General features: G+C 29.7%; 1 protein-coding gene across 1 annotated transcript in view; it reads left to right on the forward strand.

Moving 5' to 3' along the window:
- Positions 1-19,911, forward strand: part of sbm (sobremesa) — a 115,500-nt gene that overhangs the window by 466 nt on the left and 95,123 nt on the right. The window lies entirely within an intron of this gene.

The raw sequence follows: 19,911 nt of genomic DNA on the forward strand, positions 1-19,911 counted from the left end.
TTTTTTTGGATTTCGTGTAAAAGTTCTTTTAAATTTTAATGTTTTTTTTTATAAATTAACTAACATGGCAAAAAAAAAAACACAACTTCATCGATTTTCCGTCATAATTAATAAATAAACAAATAAAATGCATAAATAAATAAAATAAAATTTAACATACTATGTGGATAACTAACTAATAAACAAACACATTGTGAATTGAGCCAAGTGTTTGTAAATTATTAATATAAACAATTTTTTTTTTGCTTATTTATTAATAGTAATAATTCAATACATATTAAATTACACTTAAATAAAATTATATATAAACAAACACATATCTACATACATACATATGTATCTATATATACAATCGTATATACTTATTTACGTGCATGCCGATTTCGTCATCTACCGTTACAAGTGTTTAATAGGCTTCGTATAATTTTTAAAGACATGTATGTAAGTGTGGGTGCGTGTCTCTTCCCCACTCCTTTCCCTGCGGGTGTGAATTTGTGATTGTGTGTTTCAATATAGTGTGATTAAAACGAATATAATGTTGATACAATAGATAATAACTATCACAAAATTTCACAAACAAATTTTCTTAAAAATATTTTTGTTGGACGTGTATTTTTACAAATAATTTAAATGTGTTATTCAGACGTGTAAAGTAAGCACAGTAGAGCGAATAATATTCACCTTGTTTTCAAAATCGGATAATTTGAGAGTAAAACTAGAACTGAGTTGGGAACAAAAATTTCTTGAAGCCCAAAATAGATATCCAAAACTTTCATTTCCTTCATTTCCATTTTTAGAAACTCAACCAGTTTGAGTGATATGCTTTGTATGTTTTATAAGTCCTTAATAAAAAATTGTAAAACACAAATAGTTTTTAAAGAAACCCCTATTTTTGTATCCGATTTTATTTCTATTTTCTGTGAAAAATCAGCTTAAATCTTCGGAATTTATATAGGTTTTTTTTTAACTCTCTGCGGTTGAGTGGTCACTTTACTAACCACATTTTCTATAGTCTTTAAAACATAGTTTATTGGCATATATTGCCATTTTTGTAAAACTTTGCCGTCAGGCTGCTCTGTTTGAAAATATTGTAAAAATCAGTTTTTTTAAAAGACTTTCACGCATTCAATAAAAAAAACAGAGAGTTTTGTCAAAAATATTCGATTTCAAAAAAATGTATACGAAACAAAAATTTGTTTCATAGTTATTTTTAATGCCAAACGCCACGGTGGTTAGTAAACAAACCACTTCACTCCACAAAAATCCTTCGAATGGGGTGGTTTTTTTATGTTTTGATTAATTTTTTCTTACTTTTTATAATAAACTAAACTTGATTAAAGTAAAAATGCAATTGTTTTGATTTTAAACTTAAAGGATGAGGCCTTTGAAATACCTTTAATTTCATATACAGTAGTTGACAATATATTGGAAACTTTTCCATTTATTCAATAAATAGTCCAAAATCCATATTTGTGCTGTTTTATCATAACAACTTTAGTCTAAAAATCTTTTTTAGAGACACTAACGATTTAATTTTAAATCTAAATGTATTGTTAAAAAATTAACAGTGATAACTGTAACTTGACTTAAAACTTCCTTCGTTGTATCGTTTTGAGCCCGTATTTTGCGATCTATAATGGTTCATAGGCTTTCTATTGGATTGCGATCTGGCGATTGTGCAGGCCACTTCAAAACACGTCATTCGGTTACAACCCTAGATGTATGTCTGTACTTATTGTCGTGCTAAAATGTTCAAACTAGAGGCATATTTGGATTGAAACGAAGTTATTTAAAATGGATCTGTATCCTATTCAATTCATAGTATTTTTTATGATATAAATTGCGCATGCTTTTCCATCATGAAAGGGTTACACCGACAAATCGAGCGAAGTACATATTCCTATTTGCCAAATTATCCGCGATGTGATTACACTTTTTATGTCTGAAATTTCTGCTTTGGGTCTGGAAGTCCAAAAGACACACTCGTCCCTGTTAAGATTTTCAGATATTTTTTTCACCTTCATCTCCAAACTGTATATCCGAAATTGCCACCGCCAAACTTGACTGTCTTACTTGTGTATTTGGGGTCCATTCACTTTTCATTCGGCCGATTACAAATGTTATCCCATCACTGCCTCCTAAATTGTATTCCATTTCTGTATCGACCAGTTTAAATGTTTTTTGTCAAATTGTATACGACCATTACGGTTTTCTAGACTTCTACAGAAGTCGTGAAATGGAAGATTCAATATCCTGACATGCGATCCAAATAATCACTGCGATCGCAGCTACAAGCATCCGCGGAATGTTCGTCATAGAAACCTCATGTCGTTGGTGTCCATATCGTCCAATTCAGACCCAAAAAGTTGATAATCATTGAACTATAGCGATGGCCTGGTCAACATTGTTCTCAAAGAAATATGAACCGATGGCAATGAGATCAATTTATGGATGAATGGGTATTTCAAAAAACCAAATTGTCGAATTTGGGACGATACCAATTTACATGAGATCCGAGAGCGTCCAATACATCCCGAAAAAGTCAGTATTTGGTGTGGATTTTGGGTGATAGGATGATAGGATTTTAAAAGTGTTTTTGAATTTTGATGAATAATTATAAGCTGAAATGTATTAATTCACTAATCGATTTAAGTTTTAAAAGAAATTATACAGATATGCTTTTGTATACTACACTTTTGTTTGTCCAATAAATCAGAAGATTTCGATTAAGTGCCCCTTCGAAATGCTTCCTATTGCAATCAATTTGGAAAACTTTCTCGAATGTCTTCAGATAAAAGTATCTCGTAATTTTGAAACTCTATCACTTAATTATATTGCCACAACTCTTAGAAGTGTTTTGTGTCCATTTGGTAATAAAAATTGGTGGAACAAAATATGCATTTCAAAATTTTCATTGGACCCGTTCTATTGCCCAAAATGACGTAGAGCTTTATACTTGCAACTCACACAATCTGTCACACTGTGCAAATACAGACGTTCAAATATTTGCACGCACTCACGGTAAATATTGTTCATATATAAACAAAACACAATACCGCCAAATTTTAAAGTTCAAGCAAAATATTAAATATCAACAATGTATGACGAAATATTTCATCATAATTTCTTAGACATTTAGTGGAAATTGAAAGAAAACAATTTTTAAAAACAAAAGAAAAACTAGAAAAATAAACTTCCAAAAAACATGTGAAAAAAGAAAATGTGTGTGTACATCTGTAGATAAATATATACCATCATCAATGCGAGAAAATAGAATTTGTGAATTCCTTCAGTCACAACCCCCAACCCGAAAAATAGATAAAAATAAATAAAATAAAGGCAGCGGCATGTCAAGTACATTTTTTTAGATAAATTGGAAAAAAGCGGCATAACAGAGAGACAAAATGCAAAATTGTACCAATGAAATTGATTAATGGTACTTTTTTGGTATTAAATTGTACCATGCATAAATATATATCTGCAGTGTACGACTTAAAAATGCGGGATTTTTTCAAATGTTTAGCTTTTATTTGGAAACATTTGTACAATATAAATTTATTATGACCTTTTTCCATCTTTCTGGCAACATATGAATTCCGAGCCAAAAGAACTGCTAATTTTTTGAGCTCAAGAACGAATAAAGCTAATTTCGGATACTATGTTCCAGAGTGAAGCATATTCCAGAGAGGGCATTCTGCATCGATCGAAACAAATAGTAGTCGGACGGGGTAATATCTGAACTATAAGGCGAGTGTGGGGAAGCTTCCCAACCACTTCCATTTAAATATTTATTAACAGGTATTGTAACATGTGGCCGAGCGTTGTCATGATGGAATACTACAGTTTCATTCTGGTCGCATATTCTGGGCGTTTTTCGGCCAATGCTCGCTTCAAACGAATCAGTTGCATTCGGTACAGGTTCCCTGTGATGGTCAGGCCAGTTTTCAGCAGTTGATAATAGATAGGGCCCTTTTGGTCCCATCAAATACAGTGCATTACCTTAGCGCTTTGGATATTTGGCTTTGGTGTCGATTCGTTTGGTTGGCCGGGCTTTACATACAATCTCTTACGGTTTGGGTTTTCGTAATGGTTCCATTTTTCATCGCTAGTAATGATTTGGAAAATTATAAGGCTTATCAGCTTCAATTCATATGGTACCCAATATCCCTGATCTTGTATGAATTCTGCTGCTTGCAAAAGTTTTGAAAGGCAGACTGAATGGCTTCCAATGATTTTGCAAGCTCTTGTTGAGTTTGATAATAATCTTCATGGAGTAATGCCTCCAATTCTTGGTCTTAAAACTCTATTGTCTTTCGTGTCAAAATCACCACTTCTGAACCGAAACCATCTCTCGAACGTTGAAACCGATGAAACACATTCACCATAAGCTTCGGTGAGCAATCGGTTTACTTCAGTGGCACGTTTTTATACCCTTCACCATCGTGAGAAGGGTATATATAAGTTTGTAATTTCCACAGTATAATTTTCCGACCCTGTAAAGTACATATATTCTGGATCCTTATAAATAGCGGAGTCGATTAAGCCATGTCAGTCTGTCTGTTTGTTGAAATCAACTTTCCGAAGCCCCCCAAATAACTTACATACACGATTCATACATCAATATCTCCGGAATTCTTTCGGCTCGGTTGCTATTTAAAATCGAGAAAATCGGTCCACAAATGGCTGAGATATCAGGAAAAAACCAGGACGACCTCGATTTTTGACCTATATCTGGATTACTAAGTCATTAATATAGACAATATGGATATCTAATGATAGATATTTCAAAGATCTTTGCAACGACGTATATAAGACCATAGTAAGTTGGACCTACGATGCTTTTTGCTAAATATTAAAAAAAATGGAAAAAATTTAATTTCAAAAATTTAAAAAAAAAAATTTGAAATTTTTTTTTCCAAAAAATGAAAAATCAATTTTGGAAAAAAAAATTAATTTTGTTTACCTAAAAATATTTAAAATTTTTATTTTGAAGTATAATTTGGTGAAGGGAATATAAGATTCGGCACAGCCGAATATAGCTCTCTTACTTGTTTAAAATTAAAGAAGTAAAGCAAAACTCGCTGGTACAGTTTTACAAAAATTGTCTGTCCTCTTAGTGACTGATTATATTTGGTGGATATCCCTTGTTATACCCTACACCACCATAGTGGGGAAGGTATTATGCGTTTGTGCAGATGTGTGTAACGATCAAAAATATTGGTCTAACACCCACCTTAAAGTATACCGATCGGACTTTATCGGTCATACATGTTTAATTTATATGTATATGTATCTGCACAAATTTCGCTTCAAATAAGTTTTATATATACAAAATTCATGTCACCAAATTTTGTTACGATCGGTCCATAATTAGTCATAGCTCCCATATAGACCCGCTTCGGAAAATCACTTTAACGTTCTTAAATCACTTAAAAATGTTGGTATATACACAAAATTCTACATAAAAAACTTTCATATAGACATAAATCACACGACCTAATTTTATGGTGATCGGTCCATAATTGGTCATAGCTCCCATATAAGGCCCACTTCCGAAAATCACTCACGAATATAAATTATTGATATTTTAAAAGAAAAATATTTTTACTCATTTACTTGGTGTTGGGTATTATATGGTCGGGCTTGACCAACCATACTTTCTTACTTGTTTTTTATTACTATTTCACAGCGACGATGCATTGATTCAATTAAAGAATCAATCGCCTCCTTTGAAATATTTTGCAGTCTCTTTTAACCGCATATGCATGCTTTCTTCGCAGTATAATTTTGAGTCCATATTTTGTGATCTACTAATTTTTTTTATCACAAATAGTTCTTTTGATTCAATTATTTTGTTTTATTAAAAAACTTATTGCGCGTAAAAACTACATTTTATTAGAAAACCTAGTAAATTTGAAACTTTCGTCCCAAAAAAGTCATTGTACATTACAGGTCTCAATTTTGGCAAAAAAGTACAGTTCTGATTTTTTATCCCTGGCACATGTTGTTTTTCCTCATTTCGCTTTAACAAATACTCGTAAAAGAAAAGCCATAATGATAAAAACCGTTATTTTATGAAATCTCTTTTATAACGGAGCATGAGCAAAGAGGACATAGAGAAAGAAACAGAAAGAGACACAAGTAGCGGTAAATTGAATGGATATTTATTGCAAGACACATTGCTCTCGGTAGAAATAGAGCATTATTGTTAGAGAAAATGGAAAATATATTGCGTGGGTTGTATTCGTTTCGTTTTTAGAAGAGATTTACAACATAAATTGTATTAACTATCGATATGTAAAGTTTACTGTTTTACTGGTCGTAGTATGATAAATATATTTAACTTGTATGTAAGTACATATATACAAACTCACATTGTTATATAGATTTTGACTGTATAAGTAGGATACTATGGCCCATGATAAATTTTTATAGACAGACGACTTTCACCGCTTTATGTTGGGTTCGTATAAATAAACAAAACAGCTGTTGTTTCGTTTCGTTTGCTTTTTCATATTGTTGTTTTTTTGTTTTGCTGTATTTGGTTTTTCTGATTTCTAAGTAAAAAAGACGAGCCCTCTTTATTTAAGTTCATTGGTAGTGTGTGTGGTAGTGCCAAAAGTAAAGAAGGGTGGCATGTGCTGTGGCATGTGTCTTTAAAGTTGGCTTTACAAAACCTTTAAGGCATTTTACTTTTAAAGTTAATGGGCCACACTACGACATTGAGTCTATAACCTTCAAAATCCTTGAGCAAAACCCCTTGCAAACATTTGTTTTACTTGAAGTGTTATGAAAGTGAGGGCATGTGTGTGTTAAAGGGTTAAGATTTGTGCTACTTGTGGGTTTTCAACTACATATTTAATTAGAATTCACTTTAAGTTTGTAAAAACGATTTTAGATAAAAAATAAAAGCAACATTTATAAACAAGTGCTAAAATAAATTGAAAATATTATTGCGTGGGACTATTTTTAACAATCATGCGAGCTAAAAATATATACAAAAATATTGTACATAAAGCAGTAATGATAATACTAAATACAGTGGTTGACAATATAATGGAAACTTTTCCAAATATTGAAATCTGGAATAAAATCGAGAGTTTTTCGAATATATTAAATCGTAAGACCCAAGGTCAAAAACTTGTATTTTCTTTGCTTTTATTAACAAATAAGAAGATCATTATTTATTATTATACGAGTAATATTGACAAACCATATAATTGTCTGGCCCTTGCATTGAACGACGATGCATTGAAGTCAATCATTTTATTTGAAATATTTTGTTATTTCTTTATATTCGTATCTGATAAAGCTACATTCGTGGTATAATTTAGAGTCCGTATTTTGCGATCTAAAATTGTTCATAGGTGGTTTTCTATGCGATTGAGATCTGGCGATTGGACAGACCACACGTATCTAATTGAATTGTAACCACTTGGTTACAACTCTAGAGGTGTGCTCAATATCATTGTCGTGCTGGAATCTCAAAACAGACCCACGCCGTAATATTGCCACCGCGAAACCTATTTGTGTACTTGGGGTCTAGTATGTTACCCTTCAGCCATCTTACAAATGTTCTCCTATCACTGTATCTTTAATTGTATTTGGATTCATCCAAAAAGAGAACACTTCTGCTTCGACCAGTTTGAATCTTCTTTGGCTAATTGTATACAAGAGTACTTTTTTTTAGAAATAATAGTTTTTTCGCGTGTGTCAGGTTCTGTAAAAACTCATTACAGTTCGAGATCTAATTTCCAATTGTAGATTATTGATAACTTTCTGGGGAGTCAGTTTTGGGAATTTCTTGCTATAAAATTATCTCGTCTTGGAGTAAAGTAGAGTCTTCCTACAATATGCTGAGTTTTTACAAAACCCGGCACATGATTTTTTTTTATTAATTTTTAAAACTTCTAATTTATTAATTGAATATTTATTACAGACAGTTATTACTTCAATCTAGCACTAAAATCGTTGATTATTTTGGATTTTAAATTGTGTGAAAAAATTACAAAAATGGTTTTTAAATAGTTTTCTTAAATATTTTTTTATTTTAGCATTTTTTGTTAAACTTTAAAAATGCTGTAATTTATTACATTTTAATAGAAAACTTAGTAAATTTGAATTTATCTTAGGAACCCAGCAAAAACTCTAATTACCCAGTAAAACAGCAAGAAATATTACAGAATTCAATTCCGATCGAAAGTGGAATTAATTCCGTATTTCCTTCTTCAGAAAAAGTAAAACGAAAATTTCTTTCGGACTAAAACCACTTTCAATTTTCAAAGTAGAATTGATATTTCAATGTAATTATTTGTTTTTCTAAAATGTTTAATCAATTTCTATACCAAAAACTTCAATTATGTTTTAACATAAAAATCGCTGTCAAATTAATATCGGAAATACAGAATTATGAAATATTTTTTGAATTAATAATTTACACGGAATCTGAAGAACCTAAAACGAATTCGATTGGAATAAAAACAACGAAATTGAAACCATTCCGAACAAAATGTGTGACAGGCCTGGTAGATAAAACGTATATACCAAAATTATACTTAAAAATATTTTTATTTAAACAAAATTAATTATACCCTACACCGTCCGTCCGTCCGTCCGTCCGTCCGTCTGGCTGGCTGGCTGGCTGGCTCTCTATGTAAACCTTGTGCGCAGAGTACAGGTCGCAATTTTGAAGATATTCCGATCAAATTTGGTACATATTATTTTTTCGGCCCAAGGACCAAGCTGAAACTGGCTGAAATCGGTCCACTATTTCACCTAGCCCCCATACGAATGTCCTCCCGAAATTGGACTTTATCGGTCATAAATGTTTAATTTATATATGTATCTCCACAAATTCCGCTCCAAATAAGTTTTATATAAACAAAATTCATGTCACCAAATTTTGTTACGATCGGTCCATAATTAGTCATAGCTCCCATATAGACCTGCTTCCGAAAATCACTTTAACGTGCATAAATCGCTTAAAAATGTTGGTAAACACACAAAATTCAACATAGTTAACTTTAATATAGACATAAATCACACGACCTAATTTCATGGTGATCGGTCCATAATTGGTCATAGCCTCCATATAACCCCACTTCCGAAAATCACTCAAAAATATAAATTATTGAAATTTTAAAAGAAACATTTTTTTTGCTCTTTTACATAGTGTATTGTATTATATGGTCGGGCTTGACCGACCATATTTTCTTACTTGTTTTTTTTCCAAATTGTTTTTTAATTTTTAAATTTTTTTTGGGAAAAAGCATTTAAGACAAATTCGGTTTAAAAAATATTTTTCTTGATTTTGACCCATCGTAGGTCCAACTTATATACCCCGTTGCAATGGACTTTGAAATATCTATTTCCATATTGTCTATATTAATGACTTAGAAATCCAGATATAGATCAAAAATAGGGCAAAAATCGTGGTTTCGATTTTGTCGAAATAGCAACCGAGCCGGAAGAATTCCCGATCTATTGATGTATGAATCATGTATGTTAGTTATTTGGGGGCTACGTAAAGTTGATTTCAATCTATAACGATCCAAAATATATATAATTAGTGGGGTCGCAAATGAAAAATGTAGAAATTACAAACTTATATATCCCTTGCCACTCATGGCGAATAATAGTTTTCAAAAAAGTTTCCATTGTATTGTTACTCACTATACGTAAAGCAATCGAATAGAAATTTCTGTACAATATGCCTCTTTTTTCACATAAAATATGTTTATCAATTGCTTATTTTTATCACAAAATTCATATCATTCCTTTATTGAAATTACATAACAAAATACTTTTCCAATCAAAAAGCATACCACCTCCTTTTCACAAAACCATGTAAATAAAACATTACAGTAAATTTTAATTTAATTCTCATGTTTATTATACCAAAATATATGTATTTCACAATTCTCTGTTTAGCAGACAAGATGTGACTGAATTTATAACTTAAGTTCAAATATGTTTCATAGGAAATCTTTTAAGATTTTAAAGAATACACAGAGTGTGTTTAAATATACTAAAACAATATGTAATAGATATTAATAAAAGCCTACTTTGGTTAAATAATAAACTACTCGTACTTATAAGTAAGTACATGCTTATTTTGACACAAGTACATATACATAAATTTATATTATAGTTACATACATATGTACAGATGTATTTATATTAGGGTGACACTTTTTCGAATTTCTATAAACTTTGAACTCCGTCATCTAAAACCCAAATGCTGAAAATTTGAAAATCGTATAACATTTAAGAATACAGTTGTCAAATGGGGGTCTGTGGCCCTATAGGGTTTCGTATAAAAATTCCAGGGAGTCGCGAAGAACTCTGTGAAACACTAAACTTTAACACTGTATTCTAATTTATTTCCAATTTTCATTTGACAATTTGCACTGATGGGCCACCAAACATGATGAGTTAGCGTTCAGGATTTCTTAAGTTGACCAAAACAAAGATCTCATACAAGGACTTGCAGCAAAAATATTGTCAAAATAATAGATCAATGGTGTTTGGAAGTTATTTGGAATTTCAAGGGACAGGCCAACATGACTGTATTCATTCCACTATCTATAACGATCCTGAATGTATATGTTGGGTTTTGTTGAAAATATTGAATAATTTTATTACGCAAGTTTTAAGGAAAAACTTATGTTAAGTCTTTTTCTATCTCACTCCTAAGTTTATCTTGTGATATATACATCAGGTAAGAAGTATGAAAAAAGTGGGCCGTGCTTTCAATGAAATGGTTCTGTGGGCCGTAAAGCAAAAGCTTGTTATTTGATGTTTCAAGTTTTCAATTCCGATTAGGACCTTTCTTAAATTTTCAAGATTTTTAACACAAATATCCAAATATCACTGAACTCATTCTGTTGGCTTGTGAACTTGATCCTTGATTATAATTTATAATATTTAATCTAATGTTTTGTATTTCATTTATATTGTCACTCCTTGTATACAAACATACTATTTATAAATAGTATAATAGTATGACAAATGTATAGGATGTATAACGGAAAACATCTGTATATTTGTGTGTAAAACAACACTTTAACACAGTAATATAACACATTTGTACATACATATATAGATAAATGTCATGTCCTTTTAATGCTTACATACGTGGGTATTTATACTAAAAGCACACGCACTCATTCATTTGCTTCCTTTTAATTCAAGAAAATTTACTACTAGTAACTCTTTCCTTGACATTGCTACTGGGAGGTTATTTTGTGTTATACTAATATATGTTAAAGGATGTGAGTGAGTGTATGCATGTGTTAAAGGCATTTTAACTAATCTAGACTATTTTCTAACGGGCATACAAGTTGTTGGGAAATTGTAGATATATGAGGGTAGATATATGAGGTTTTTGGATAACAAAATATTTTATTTTTCAACATAGTCTCCTTTGAGCTCCAACATTTCTCCAAAAAATAAGATATGTCGAGATTTTGTCATCAAAATAGGTATTTTTTGTGAGACGATTTCATCGTTGGAATCAAATCTCTTTCCGCCGAGATATTTATTCAGGTTTGGAACCAAAAAATAGTCACTCGGGGCTAAATCCAAAGAATAGGGCTGAAAAGGGAGCGTTTGGTAGCCTAATTCATGGATTTTTGTCATGGAAACTGCACCCGATAGCAAATGTGGCACTTTCAATCTCCTTCAATCGTAATTTTTTCAGTTGTTTCGGGTGTAGAGACCTCATATGAGCTTTCTGAATGTTCGGCATCTTCCGTAAGGTCACAACAAAATTCAGTAAACCACTTTCTTACCATTGAAATAGATGGTGGAGAGTTACCTTAGTATTTATGAAGCTTAGCCTTGGTATGAGACAGGATTTTTTTGCGACAAAAAATAATGCTTAATGAGCAGATAATGGCTGTCAAACACAAACTAAATGGCGCAGCTTCTTAAATTTTGACAGGAGCAGTGTTGCCCTTTCAATTAAAAATCAGTTGTCGATGTTCCCAACTAAAATGAAAGTTTAGTTCGTGTGATTAGGCCATTTCTCAAAATTATTTGTTCTGGCGTCAGTATTTGGTGAGCTGGATCAAAGGATAAAAATTAATTTTTTTCAGATTTTTATGATTTTTTCATATTTCTCGCAAAGGAAACATCTGAAATATTGGTATCATCTGTCATTTATTCTCACTTAGTTATTGTTTACACTATAATGTGTAAAGAAAAAAGTTATTTTTTGCTAAGAGTCATATGCGGGATGTTCTGCTTTACTTGTATAATTTTTAAAAAAAGTGCCGTTGATGCATACCGATTGCTTACCATCGGTTTCAACGTGCGAGTTCAGAAGACTAACTCAAACAGCAATTTCAAAACTATTTATTACGAGCTGCTGAAATCTGCCCAGACAATCGCATTGTACCTGTACCGAACGCAAATGATTCGTTTGAAGCGAGCATTTGTCGAAAGTAATATTCCATCATGACAATACTCTGCCACATGTTGCAATACCTGTTAAAAACAATTTAGATTGAATTGGTTGGGAAGTTTAGCCTCGCCCGCTTTATAGTCCAGACCTTGACCCGGGATACACTTCACTTTGGAACAGAGTATCCGATATTGGTTTGATTCGTTCTTGGCCTCAAAAGATGAACAGTTTTTTTCATGGAATCCTAACAATGGAAATACTTTGAATAAATTTATATTGTACAAATGTTTCAAAATAATAGTTAAACATTTTTAAAAATTCCGAATATTTAAGCCATACACCCATTACATAATTCCTGGATATTCTTATGTACTGATCGTCATTAAATTAAAGTATGATAAGATATTTCTGTACTTTAATGGTTTTTCCTTTATATGGGAGTTATGAACAATTATGGAACGATCCACAGTTGGAAAAATCACCAATCTAGCTTATAAAAAATCGTATCTTTTAAACTATTGATCTGAGGAGTAAGAAATGTATGAAGCGATTGTAGCTAATAGAGTGATCTTTAAATATATTGTATTTGTAGACACCCTGTTTTATTACAGGGTGCACCAAAAAGAAGGTTTTAATGGAAATTACAATTTTTCTTGATATTAAAGTTCAACAAAATAAATCAGTATTTTTTGTTAAATAAAACTCAACAAAAAAATCTTTTTATATGTTAATTAAATCATAGCAATAGCTTTTTGCAATAAAAATTATTTCAAAAAAGAATTTTCATTGAAAAATGTTGAAAAAAACTTCTTTCTTATGATGAGGTTTCGAATTTTCATTGAAAAATCTTGAAAAGTCTCTTGTTTATGATGGGGTTTCGTTTTGTTACCTGTAAGAAACAAACAGCCTATTAGACAGTAAAAGACCATACAATTTTAGAAAAACATTAATTGCTTAAAAATCAGATGCACACTAATTTCACTGCTTGTTTTAGAAAATAAAAATTTCTATTTGCGAATTTATATAGAAAACAAATTTTAGTTTTTTATTGTCGTTTCATAATAAATTCCGAAACGAAAATTTTTATTTTACTTTCAAAAAACAGGCAAAAACCCATAAAAAACAAACACTTGAATATCGCCCACAAGTTATATTTGTAAATTTTATATTTTTATATGTAAATATCTCAATTTTAAATACTGTTTTGGTCCTAGTTATTTGAAGCCTGGCCCTATTGTGGTGAAATTAAGGACGGCTACACCAGTATCCCTAATGGTTGAGTATCCCTAACAATATAATTATATAGAAAATTAAATGTATTATACAAGAAATTAAACGCATTTACAAATGTAAATAGTGCCAGGGTTCGTAGATGGCTAAAAACAGCCAATGGCAGCCAATTTTTTGTCCAGGCTTACTTTATTAGGTCTAGTGTCAAATTCAAAAATTAATTTGGCGGCAATTAGGGGTATTTTTTTCTAATCCCTTTTCACATTAAGAAATTTTGACAAAAATATTCTTTTATATATTTAATTGCAAAAGATATTACTAAAATCATTTTCACTACAACAAATCATGTCCTCGTAATCTCTAGGACTTGTTTTATCCAAAAATAAAGTGTAGAATGACTAGTGCAATAAAACTTTTGATAATACATTGGGTGAAACATGAAACCAAAATCCCTCATGAACGTACTACTTATTCATTGCATACATTTACGGCCCTGTGTTTTCATAATTAACATATCAATCGAAAAATGTTGAATGCATTTTTTAGTAGCAACTACCATAGAATTATTCTATGCTATAGGTTTATAAATTTAAAAAAAAAATATTTTTTATAAGCATTTTTCCAACAGTGCGATCTTCATAAAATTCGGTACGAATTCCAACCTGATAACAATATTTATAAGAAATTTATGAGTATGTATTAAAGTGATCTAAATAAGTGGACTTATGATCAAATATGGACCTATATTCAGAATGTCAAGCAGTATGTTTTTTGCATACATATTTATGGCCAGATCTTTATAAAATTCGATATGACAATTTTTATATTTTTAAATATTATTTGTGTCGAATTTCAAATTATAGAGCCATATGCCTCAAAGAAAGGGCTTGTAAAAATCATGGACCGATTCCTACCAGAGTTTGTCCTGTTATCATAGGGTTATTTTAAGAATAAATTAAGCAACTATTGTAATATTTTGTTGGCCATATGAAGGCTTTTATTATTACAGAATTAAATAAATGTGTGCAAAATTTTATCGTATTATGCATAGTACTCTATTCATATTTGCGAAAAATTATTGTTGTTTCGTGTGAAAAATTTTATATACAACAAATGATCAGCTGTTGGTTTTAATTTCGAGCGAAATAAGTACTGCTTCACAAAAAGAACAGAGTACTGCTTTTGAGAAATTATTTCGCAAATATTTCATTCCAAATATTTTATATGTAGTTTGACAGCACAAAATTTTGAACAGAGTACTTAGCTTCATCTGCAAATATTTAAAGAAAATACCAAACAAATTTGAATTTTGAAAAATATCAAATATCCAGATTTCATAACTCTGTTTCTACTAAATCGATTTTGCGCATATTCAATACGAAACAATGCTGATGATCAACGAATACTTCATCTCTTTCTTCTAGGCCCTATAGTGCCTTCAACAGACAGATGGGCATGCAGTCAGACGGACGGACATAATTAGATAGTTTTAGAATTCTATAGGGAACCAGAATAGATATATTTCGTTGTGTTACAAACAACATGACGAAATCAATATAACCCTCAACTTTTTTGTGGTGGGTATAAAAAAAACTTTTCAAATTATCCTCTTTTATACAAGTATTAGCATATAAAAGGATTCTTGTGAACTATAATTTTATGTTAAGAAATTTTATTAATAATACAATAAGCTTAGTATTATGATAAAGATGCTCATATTAAAAAGGAATTTTCTTTATAAATGTAGTAATGTATTTATAAAGAATAAATGGTTACGTAAATATAAACTCATATATTTAGTATAGAATGTTGTATTTATAAAAGTAATGTGATCAGGAAGTTTTTCTAAAGGAAAGAAAGTAAAATAACTAATATAATATAATAATACTGTGAATTGAAAACATATTTTTGTTAAATTTAAAGAATGAATGAATAAGTATTTCGCATTTGATTATTATATTTGTTTGTTAAGTTTCATTTAAAATACATATATATCTAATATTTGAATTAAAAATATTACCCTGCCTATTCTGTCTCTCCTGCCAACCCTATTTCTACAGTAATAATGACAATTAAAGGTCATACTGACATCTATATGTGCTCGTAAGAAACTGACTTTAACTGGTTTATTTCTTCATTTTGTTTTTCATGTCATTGATTTGTCAGCAGCAAGTTGTTTGTTTTTGTTTTCACTCGTGTAGCCAGAGTTAATAAAAGTTTTTTGTTTTGTGTGTACGTGATGACAGTAACGAATTTAAATTGTGTTAAAAGTTTACTTGTCAATTGAAGCTCATAGATACATTTCGACACAACACACACTATTGTGATGCACATAACCTCACTGTTACACAAAATGTATAACAAATTGGGATAAAACATGAAAACCATGCTGTTGGCAGCAGGAAAACAATGGTCTAAGAAGCAAAGTAACATTTTGTAAATCCTTTGGGAATAGTAATCAGCTTAGAAGCATTTTCAGAGATAAAAACTTAAGCAATCTGCTGCTGGTTATAATCAATCAATTAGGTTCTTATGCTGCCAGGGACAGAATAGAATTCTACAATTAGCTGTATTTTAATGGATACCATAGCTGTAAATTGTGAATATTTTTATTCAAAATATTTCCAAAAACTTAATTATTTTTGAATTTTAGTTATATTTAAAAAAATAAATTTATATTGAAATGATTCTATATTATTCAAAATAGGATACTAATTAGTATATATCTATTTAGAATATAAAGCATTAAATATTATTTGATTTCAATAGAATACGATATTAAATAAATTATACTTAAAAGTTTTTAATAAACATTTATAAAATTATACTAATAGTATTTGTATTTTAGTAACAATAAGTTGTATTTTATTTATTATATAATGAATAGATTTTAAAATATTCTAATCAATATGAAAACATGTAATTATTTTCAAATTATATTTTTATAGTAAAAATGAAATATTAATTTAGTTTATTCAACTAGTTATGAATAAAATATTATTTTACTTATTCGAAAAATTGTTGATCGATTTTATTCAAAGCAATTTTCTTTGAATAATTTTATTTTTCCAAAAAAAAGAAAAATATTTAAATATTCAACATAAAATTTTAGAATACTTTTTTATTCATAGAAATTTTCTTTGAATAATTTTATTTGTGAAAATAAAGTCAAATATTTTAACAACTAATTTTTGAACAATTTTATAAAAAAATATTTTTGTTTGTAAAAATGAGCTCGGACGATAAAGATTATTATTCCGAGGATTATGAAAAAGATCCTTCGTTTGCTATAAATAAACAAAAACAATGCTAAAAAATAATTCAACGATATTTTGAACGTCTAATTTCACTTGCAGGGTTATTAAATAGCCCTACGAGGAATGCCATGTAAGACGATCATTTTGAACAACTAGTTACTTTAAAAACAGTTTTTAAAAATAATTCATGAATTTTGTTCTTCACAATTTAAATTAATAATAAACCTCCAATTGAAACCATTAATCTGTGTCCATATTCTAGTTATAATCAATGATTAAGTAGTAAGTTTTAAAAATAAAATATTAGATATCAGAGAACTAGGGTTCCAATTTCCCGAAATTTTTCCATTCCCAAACTAAGAAAAAACAAGTTAAATCTGAAAAAAATTTGTAATTCGTTTCGAAAATAACTTTTTCAACTCAGAATGCAATCAGAAGATATTTTACATCAGTATTATTGTGAAATAAAAATATTCTTTAACATTTATTATAATTATTTGTATTCAGTAATTTTTGGAAAAATAAATTTATTTGTTTCAAATTTGTGAGAAATAAAAATATTTCTAAAGTTTTATTAGAATTATTTCTATTCAATAATTTTTTGTTTGAATAATTTTAGTTTTTAGTATTTTGTTTGAATAAATATACTAAATAAATTAGTTGATTTTGTTTGTATCTAAATGAAATAAATTTAAATTTTATTCAACTTTATTTTATTTGAATATATAAATTTTTAATATTTTCTAAAAGAATATTAATATAATTTAATTAAACTAATATTAAATGATTTTATTTATAATTTATTTGGTTTTAAAAGATATAAATATGCATAAATTTAACTGTAAATATTATTAATAAATTAGACAAATACTTTATTTAACTAATAAATAATTTGGAAAATAAATATTTATAATTGGAAACAAAAACTAAAATAATATAAAAAATATTTATATTTTGTATTTTATTCACAAGTTACAGCTATGATGGATACTAATGTAATTATTGATAAAGTTCAAAGTGCAATTTTGAAGGAAACTTACTAGACACAAGACAGCTAACGTAATTGTTTACAACGTTCACTGACTCAATTAAAATTCATTAATGCAACAGACTAAATTAAATAAACCTGGATTTTTACACAATTAACATAATAATATTAACTAATATTTCATTTAAATAAATAAGGTTTTAATTTTTATGAAAAGTCAATAAATTATTCACTAACTCGTTCTATTTGGTAATATCAGGAACGTCTGTAGAACTTGTTTCAAAATCACTACACCATTTTTCATTGAAATTGAGAAAATTCCGAATGAAATTGAGAATTTCCATTTTAAATTGAGAATTTCGATTTTAAATTGAGAATTTCCATTTTAAATTGAGAAAATTCCAATTGAAATTGAGAATTTCAATATGAAATTGAGAAAATTCCAATTGAAATTGAGAATTTTCATTTGAAATTGAGAATTTTCATTTGAAATTGAGGATTTTAATTTGAAATTGAGAAAATTCCAAATGAAATTGGGTAAATTCTAAATAAAATTGAGAAACATATAAATTATTTTAAACTAAAAAAAAAATTAACGATTATATCAGATGTGGAATGATGTTGTGGTCTGGATAGAAAGACCAATTTCAATTTATTTTGTCGTAGAAAACATGGTTGGTCTCGTGTTGGATCCCGAACAGTTCTTTCGATACCTACTTCCCGTGGCCCTGACATCCACCTGATAGGAGCAATTGGTACCGCAGGCATTATTCAAAGGGATAGTCGCAGAGGTTCGTTCACTGCCGAAAGCGCAAACGAATGGGTCAAAAGTGTTGATAGCAAGAGTTGGGTAATCAGTTATCTGGATACGTTCTGGTATGTGACAATGCCCTTTGCCACAGTCGTTTACGTGAAATTTTCGGCAACTCTCCTGCAAAACTTTTACTATTGAGTCCCTATTCACCAATGCTATTGAAATAATTTGATCCAAAATCAAAAGTATTGTGAAGTCAAAGATGAATAACCAACCGTAAATCCTCCTAATGTAGGAGAGCAGAGGATTTTATATCTTCATGAATTAATTAACGATCCCAAGTCCTGTATAACTACTGAAGATTGCAGTAGAGCAATCAATTTCATATTGAAATTCTCAACTTCATTTGCAATTTTCTCAATTTGAAATGGAATTTCTCAATTTCATTTGGAATTTTCTCAATTTCAAATGGAAATTCTCAATTTCAATTTGAAATGGAATTTCTCAATTTCATTTGGAATTTTCTCAATTTCATATTGAAATTCTCAATTTCATTTGGAATTTTCTCAATTTAAAATGGAAATTCTCAATTTCATTTGAAATTTTCTCAATATCATGTATAATGTTTTCAATTTCAATGAAAAATGGTGTAGTTCTAGAACGACTATAGCAAGAACTTCTTCAGAATCTTTGATAATAACCACAAAAACTATTATCGCAATTACTTCTAGCACCCGTTCTGAAGAACAATGCTGTGATTCTTAAGAAATTCTGTAGAGTTTAACAGGAACTAGTTATTTAGAACAAGTTACATATTGATTCTAAACTAGTTCTATAGAACACCAACTAGTTCATCGTGGACATTTATAAAAACGAATGCAGCAAACGTTTAATAGATCCAAAAATCGATAAACCAGCATTTTAATGACGGATTTTTTCAAATATTTTGCTTTTATTTTGAAACATTTGTACAATATAAATTAATTCAAAGTATTGACCATTGCTAGCTGTGACCTTTTACCATATTTCTGGCAACATATGGATTCCGAGACAAAAGAACTGCTCATCTTTTGAGGCCAAGAACGAATCCAGCCAAATTCGCATACTCTATTCAGAAGTTAAGCGTATCCCAGAGAGAGCGTTCTCTATAACTATAAGGCGGGTGAAGCACAACTTCCCAACCACATCTTTTTAAATAATTTTTAACAGGTATTGCAACATATGGCCTAGCGTTGTCATGATGGAATATGACGGTTTCATGTCTGGCCGCATATTC

This window comes from Calliphora vicina, chromosome 4, assembly GCF_958450345.1.
Source record: "Calliphora vicina chromosome 4, idCalVici1.1, whole genome shotgun sequence".
In the NCBI taxonomy this organism is placed as follows: Eukaryota; Metazoa; Arthropoda; class Insecta; order Diptera; family Calliphoridae; genus Calliphora; species Calliphora vicina.